Below are 8,748 nucleotides of genomic sequence, written 5' to 3' on the forward strand. Positions count from 1 at the left end.
CAGTTTTGTATATGTTGTATAGTATCGTTGTGTGAATGGTTAGGTCAGGATTTACATATTCATCCCGGGGGAGAAAAATACGGCTTAACCAGTGGTGGGATTCAGCCGGTTCGCCCCGGTTCTATAGAACCGTCTCACGGAATTTTATGAAATCAGCGAACCGGTTAGCATTACTGGTTACCGTCAATGTAATGTTCGGCTGAAAAATATGACTTTCGTGAACCGGCTGACAAAAAATTTGAATCCCACTAATGGGCTTGACCATATGGCGAACCACGGCCTCTCGTCCGGTTACCATTCCATGTCGGGTATGGGATTAGTTAGTTTTTCTTTTTTCGGGAACATGGACATGATGGTGGAGGAAGCCTTAACCGACCAGCGGTTACGTGAGCCACTCTACGACAGCGAGGATTCAAGCAATCCTCTCGCACATACCTATTCCCGCATTGAATTCGAACCTGCGAACCCACGCAGAGTAATCGTAGGTGCGTTGGCGAGAGTATTCCTAACGCTTAGCACGATGAGCCGCCACCGCCTGCTACAGTAGAAGGTTATCATTCTCTGTGGTGTTACTATGCTTCCCATAAAAAGTTTATTATTTGCTAATATCAATGACATTACGGCAGCCGCAGATTCGACGTCGGCATATATATATACAAGTTTCGGAATCCAGGCTTGAAAAAACCTCACGTTTCAAGGGAGCCACATGAAAGTTGCTGGGCTTCCAGTCGTCGTATGGTGGTCACGTTACCACTGGTCGTCCATGAATCTGAACAGGACGAGAGGCCCTTGTTTGCCATCTAAATGAGTTGTCTTATCTGCCTTCCGCTCTCCGGGATAAATATGAAACTCCTATATTATCGTGGAAAATCACGAATTTTCGGGCGTGCAAAATGGATTTCGCTCGCGTGCATTTTCAGAAGGTCATGCACTTGATACGGAATCAGGTTTAAAATATAGGGCTTACGATATTTTTTAATCGGAGGATTGTGCCTCCAATATTTCAGTTTTTAAATACTTCTTTACAGGTACATAGAATGAGATTGGCTAGGTACATACACACACACATTTATTCATTGTTTGGATTTAGCAAATCTCCTGAAAAAATTGTTGGTGTGGTACTGCATACCATACTTCGGAATATTCTTTGGAACGCTGACGCATTGGTCCGTTAGTAACAATAAAATCATTATTATGGTGGGATTCGCACAAGCTGAACGTAATGTCGTTGCAATCGGCAAAGCCATTCTTATTAATTTTTTGGCTTCAAACGTAATTTGTAGCGCGGCTGTCGACTGGCGATTTTACAAAAATTGGTTAGAAGAACCACTGATTTAATGAATATTTTGATTATTTGTATATCTACTATTTTGTATTTTATAAAGATTACAAGTTCGTTCAATTTGTGGTTACCCAAGGACTATCATGATTCAGCGTGTGAAAATCTGTGGTACACAGTCTTTAGCATCTAATTCAAACTCGCACACGTCGAAAAGGTAAAGTGGGAATTTGTAATGATTCCAAGTGCACTTTAACTCCGGTAGGGCCTACATCCACTTCGAAAATAACTAAACATTTCCATTTTTATGGGGGGAGCTGACTCTGATGACTCTGAGTATCGCTCCTCCCAGTCTATATCGAAAAACTCTACATGTTATTGTATATATATATTTTTATTGTTGCTAATTGCTATTGTTTCAGTATTTTTTTCTGGTTGACGAAAAATAAATCTCTCTCTCTCTGTCTCTATTTGTTCGTGTTACTTGTTTGTATGGCGTTTTTAAAAGCTTCCTTAGGCTTGTTCGTTTTTCTTTATCTTTCAAAATACACCGCAATATCATATTTAACAACTTAGGCATTCTCTTCATGGATTAGCATATGGCGTCTGCAGTTTACGTAATTTTGATCTATTATGGGAGGAATTTCGCAGAGGATCATCCAATTCCATACCCAAATTCTTTACTGTGAGTTTGCAGCTGGGCGTTGAAAACGGGAAACTCCGCTGCCTAGGCGAAACTGTCGATGTAGGTCAGTTTCCCGTCAGCTGCACTTTGCATAAGGTACATAAAAATGACAAATCGCTGGCTTGTTGAAAGAAAAACTCTGGGAATTCTTCAAATGCAGTCTTGAAATCCCAACCCTATGAAATTCACAGCGATATTCGAACAATTAAAATGACGAGAGACATTTTGTCTCGCGTGGGAAAGATTAACTCTTTGAACTCTGACGGCTCAGAGCGAAGTTACTCGCTCACCCTGAAGGTTCGCGGCGCCGTATTGGTAGAACAATAAAATAAGTCTAAATACGGGCTATTTGGCACGCTTATAATTTTTTACCAATTATAGGTAGCACGTTGTGTGACATTTCAATCGAAAGGAAATTCTATCGTGCATTCAGAATGTATTTTCCATTTCGAAATACATTTTGTCAAAATTAATAAAATTGACCCTAATCTAACAGTGATTTTTCTGCATGTATGTGAGTTTTGGCTTGAAATTTTGTTACTTTGGTACAAAATATACTGCCAATATTTGATGTTCATAAAGAGTTTTTTATAAGCGTTTTGTTGATATTCGAATTACTATTGTGGTTGCCATATAACCAATTTTATATTTAAATATTTAATTGTGTATCATTGTGTCGGGTGAACAACTTCGATAAGCGGCCATGACGCACTGATTACGCAGCTACGCAAAAGCCGATCACGTGACTACCGTCATGAAGATGTTGATAAGTACGTTCGAAACGTATTGCGTGGCAAAATGCGCAAGATAACTTTCATGACGACGTTCTCAGCGGGACATCGGTCGCCGAGTTTCGATATGATATTAACCCTGTATGGATTGAAGTACCGACGTCGAGTAATGCGTGCAGTAATAGCGAAGTGAAGGGAAAATAATATCGTCATATAAAATTTCACGTGGAAAATGTTTTATTCGCCCATCAGTATTTGTTCAAATATCAACCAAAATAAGTACTTGCCTGCTCTGCAGATCAAAATATCTGATTGTACGAATGCTAGGCGAAGCAAGTGGATGGATCAATATCTGAGAGAACTAATAACGCAGAAAGAGCAACTCTTATTCCAACAAGATCATATGCGTCGCCAGAACTAGATACCCTATCGCAAAACGCCAGTTCTAATAATAGATGCGTCGTATGCAGCAAAATTCACATTATTGCCAAAAAACCAATCCAGCTGCTAAAGACAAAGCGTTGCTGAAACGATGCGAGACAGTATATAAGTACAAATACTGTAATGAGTACCTATGTATAGGTAACGAAACCAACAACCATGGGTATACCTGGCACAACAAAGTGCAATATTGGATTTAGAATGTGTCTTTTATCTGCATAATATTTTCATGTTCTTCATTGTTCCGGGCACAACAAAGTGCAATATTCAATTTAAATTTTTTAGCAAGCAGTCTTTTATGTACATACATTTTTCATGGTCTTTATTGTTCCGTTATTTGCTAATAAAATCACAATCTTGTTCATATTGCGTATACGTAACCACAACTTAATGGGGCTTGAGCGGGCAGTCAAAGTCAAAGCGTAGTGCGAATTTTGAATGCGTAGCATCGGGTTAATTAATTACTTCCTGCGGACATTTAAATAATAACATCTCGACGTAACGTCATTGCGGATATCGTCACGTTTAGTTGCATTTGCGTAATATACGTAAAGTTGTGCGTGACGAGACGTAGCCTCTCTTCAATGAGAACATCATTTTGACGCAGCGTCGCTGTCAAATCTACAGATAATCTAATATATTTGGCCATAAAATTTGAATGGCTCATCGTAAAATCGTTTTGGATACGTATATAAAAAGCTATTCAAATTCTCCACATATATTGCCGATTGAATATGTGGCTATTCAGGCAAGAAGTCGAAATTCTTTGTAATAAATATTTGTTATCATACAATAATTTCATACGCACTTTCAAATTGCCAATTTTACTGAAACATCGTATATTAGAGCACCGAGATTTACAATATAATTAGTCCCAATAACAAGCTTTCATGCAATCTAAAATTTATTTAAATACTCATTGTGGTTCTTGAGATACGAGATCATAAAGTTGATTCCTTCCGACACGAAAAACAAGCCGGTAAACCGGCTTGCCGGGGCACAGAGCGTACTCAAACAAGCCGGTAAACCGGCTTGCCGGGTTCAAGCGGTTAATTGTCACAACTCACAGAACAATGCAAAACAGGAGTTGAAAGTTTTTCTAATGAGCGTGGCTTATCACTACGGTTGCGCATGCATGTTAACCGCAAAACTGATTCGATTTTTGATGAATTTTGAAAAAGCTTCTGATTAGCGCGATCAACAATTGCCTGGCGCTTATCTGATTAAACTAACGTTTATCCAGGCACAGCATGGAGTGGCACAATGTTAATACTGGAAACTTAGTCTTATATGACAAGCAAAAGTAGAAAATTCCATCCTGGTAAATTCCTAGTTCCTATTAAAATGAGTCGAAATCTCGTGATATCGGCACCCCAATCCGATATCTTACATGTTGGAACACTCTGGTGTGAGCGAGGAAGATGTCATCAAAGCGGCGTGGACTGTATGTTGTGTAATTGTGGCCATAAAATTATTCCATGTATTGCAGCACTCCAGTGTGAATGAGGAAACAGCTTTTAGACACCGATCATATGTTTGAAAACGTAAATGAGGGAGATTGTAGGCTATAAAAAAATAGTAAAAATTATTTTTGAAACATAATTTGTAGCAGTTTGATTTTCCCTTTTCACGAATATTTGCACAAAAACTATACATTCGAATTGCAATGATAGCTCGCTCGAAAATACAATGCATATATATATATATTATGAATATTTTTTCACTGGAACGTGTTATTTTTTTTATTCTTATTTATATCCAGAGAGCATTTATAGTTTATTTCGATGAGAAATATCAGCTGACTCCGCCATGTGCAAATGCTCAAAATAACAGGGTTTTCGATAAAAAAATAATAATAAAAGCTATATCTATTCTCTGTTCATCAATGAAATCATTAATTCGTTAGTTAACGTGAATAAAAGTTATGAAAAAATGCATGTGTATGAAATGTATAAACATTCTTTTTATATTGCTGGATCTCGTGCACTAGAATTTTCCTCTCGTTAGTGAAATTGGACTTCCAGAAGTACGTGCACCAAGATAGCGCACAACCTGATCGTAGTATGCATATCATGTTAGGGTTATTATCTTACGCAAAGATTCCCCTAATTCCAAGTTCTAACTGGCTGCGATAATACCGCATATTACGGGTGGCAAACAAAGTATCACAACTGTTCGCTAACAGCCTGCCTCTCCGGAAAATTTCCATTCGCGTATTGTTGTTAGAATATTCTGACCGAGTGTAAATGGAGAATTTCAAAGATGACCGCTGTCAAGGTTTATTTGCTTACACCAGGTGGGTATGTTTGAAATAAAATTTTATGATCTACATCGGCAGAATGAAATTCTGTTTCAGAAGATGCGCAGTGTATTTAATGTCGACTTTACGTTGATGCAAAGACTTGTACGTCGAAGTGTCAGCAAACAGTTCAGGAAATTTTTGTTCGTGGTTGCAAATTAGCTTTGTCAGGCATTTGTTGTCCTTAACACCTGAACATAATGTCATTTCCAGAAAGCAGTGTTAATTTATATAGAAGTTAGTGGTGGGAGAAAACGCATCTGCTAGTGCCAGATAGTACTAAAATAATGTATTCGAATACGAGTTTACCAGCACATCTTTTGTAAGTATGACGCGTTTGTTTTGATAGATATTACAACAAATTCTGCTTTTGAAGGAAAGAAATAGATGATGCTAGCCCGCTTACAAATTTTTCAGCAAGTTTTACCTAAATAGCATGCCACGTTTTTAATAATTCACTTTGAATGTTTTTACAGAGTAATTAATGAGAAAAGTACATTTTTCAGTTTGTCATAGAATACAAAAATATGGATATTACATATAATTCCACCGATGCTGCAGATTATTCGAGTAACCACAGTATAGATTCTACTCTATTCAAAACAATGTCAAACGTGTTTGTTACTATTTCAAGCCTTATGATGCTTGCAAATTTGTGGGTGGTCGTGGCATTTTTCTTGTATGCAAAATCATCTAACATCATGAAGAAGAAATCTAAAACTGATCTGGACGGTGGGCTTATTTTCAAAGCCGCTCTTGCTGCCGTTACATTACCATTGCTGAGGTTTGCTGCAACGACAATGATTTTTTTCATTGGGTTCGACCCCGAAAATCATAAAGCCTGTGCCGCCGGAATTTACATTAGCAATATATTTTTTGTTGTTCCTATTTTAGCGTTGTACGTTTTTCTATATATACGCCAAAGATCGTTTTACAACCATCCATCTCTTGGAAATCTCTTCGTTCGATCTGTTGCCACTTTCAGCAAAATAAGCTTGGCATTTATTGTCATACCAACAGTCGTATCACTGGTGATTGAAATGTCAATTAACCAGTACAAATCTGGACCTCATGGCTGTTCATTTAGAAGTGATCAGTCTGATATAAACTTTCGATTTTTTGTTTATGGTGGAGTTCTAGCGTTTGGCCAAGCAATTTCGCTCGGCCTCTTCATTTATCCGCTCTATCTCCATTCGAAATCACAAAACAAGACTGATGAAAGGACGAACAAAGTGGACATCAGCAGTCATGATCATGCAGAGTCTTCTTCTGCTGACCTAGACAACAATGCTGCTCATAAAGTAAAAGAAATGTATAATTCGATGGGTGAACTTACAGGAACAGCTGCTTCTAGTACTTGTTCAGATGGTGATTTTAAGTGGAAACATTTAGAAACTGACAACATGGAAAACTTTGCATTGCCTCCTTTGGATGACAAACGCATAAGTACGGACGAGAAACGAGTAGTTACTTCGGACAATTTAGAGGTAGACAAGCATTCAAGAATACAAGTAAACAGGAGACGAGAATCCACTGTTTACCGTCTTATACGCCGCACGTTGTACTTGGCCAGTATTTCAATATTGTCTGACATGACAGTCATGATAATTTCAGGTTTGCTTGTGCCCAAGAATACTCCATATTATGTTATCGGTATCTTACATGACCTTGATACCACAGTCAACATCATCACAATCGTGGGTTCTTTCAGAGCTTGGAGGAAAATATTGTTTGGGAGTTTCGCAAAATATAGATGAAGATACCAATGTTGTTTTGTCAACGTATTTCTGATGTGCAGTGAATTAGATAATTTAAAATTTTTGAGTGAAGTGCTTTGTTTTGTCTATGTTATGTTTTTGATGTCTTAAAGTAATGTTCGTGTTCACAAATCATGTTTTATGAAAAATATAACACAGAAACATTTATTTGCTTTGTATTTTTGCTTTTATTATTTTGTAATAAATGTATATATATATTTATATTTATATATTGGCGGAAAACTTATGAACAGTAGCGCTAATTAGCCGCATCGAATCAGATATGATTTTTCATGAAGGCCATACCTAAATCACACATGCATTTATCATGATACGATATTGCATGTAAGGGATTTGACACAATAACATATATGTTATTTTCCCTGGTTTTCACCCCTGAATCAAAGTACAAAGTTCAATTCTCACCGACTCACAGTCGTAAGAAACCATAATCCAATTTTAGTCAGTTGCCAAATTATTATTGGGCACGAAATGGTCCTATATAGCAGAGCTACTCAACTATTTTTATCGAAGGTCCGCAAACAAAACTTCAAAATTATTTGCGTCCGGTCTTTCCAGAACTGATATTTCGGCATCCTTAAACGAGCACTTCCTCGACCGACTAATGATTAGTAGAAAATTAAAATTGTTTATTATGGTGTTATATTTCTTTTCGTATATATTCAAAATTATGAAAGTCATTTTATGATAGGAAATTCAAAAAGTGGGGTTAATGATCCAAAATAAATAATTAGGTGCGGTCCAAATCCAATACTCGAAATGTCCGAATTCGGACCGCGGTCCGCCAGTTGAGTAGCCCTGCTATATAGTATAAAGAACGTTGTTGGTGGTGCTTATGTGTAAAATCGCATTTCTCCGCTACTGATTGACCAAATTATTCCACGTTTTCAGTGCCTGAATGTGGAGGAAGTCGTTAGAAGGCCCTATATTTCACTGTAATATTGTAATTCGAGTTTACACTTGTATATATGAACACGTTTGATGGATTTTGTCTCAATATGTTCGAGAATTTTCTCTTCTAATTGGTATATCAAGCAGTCTAACACGTGAGGTTTCTTTGAAGGTTTCCGGTCGCAAATCGACCATATTTACAGTAGCAGCGTGCCTTCATGATCAAATCTTTAAAGACTAAGACAAGGGAGCCCAGAGTAGATTAAAAGTTATTAAATTAATTATTCCTTATTAGCTGCTACTAACGTGCTTTTGTGTGATCCGAAATATTGTTGTTTTCGTGACCAACCATTTTTTAGAATCCTACTTTCAATATATAGGAAAGTTTACCACTATCTCGTTGGATGGTGATGATTATCGTTAATATAATATAAGAAATAAATCAACAGTGACAGGCATTGTTACCAATTGATTGCATCTAATTTTTTGCATACTATTTTTATTGCATCGATTTTAGCTTCTGTCGGTAATAAGTTTATTCCAGAGTAAATGTCGCTAGCAATCTCGGGCTAAACCGATGTAAAGTGGTGGACCACTATTGCAAACGTAATTCAAGTAGAAATCAAGTAGACCCAAATAATATG

The sequence above is a fragment of the Styela clava genome, chromosome 1 (assembly GCF_964204865.1).
Source record: "Styela clava chromosome 1, kaStyClav1.hap1.2, whole genome shotgun sequence".
NCBI lineage: Eukaryota > Metazoa > Chordata > Ascidiacea > Stolidobranchia > Styelidae > Styela > Styela clava.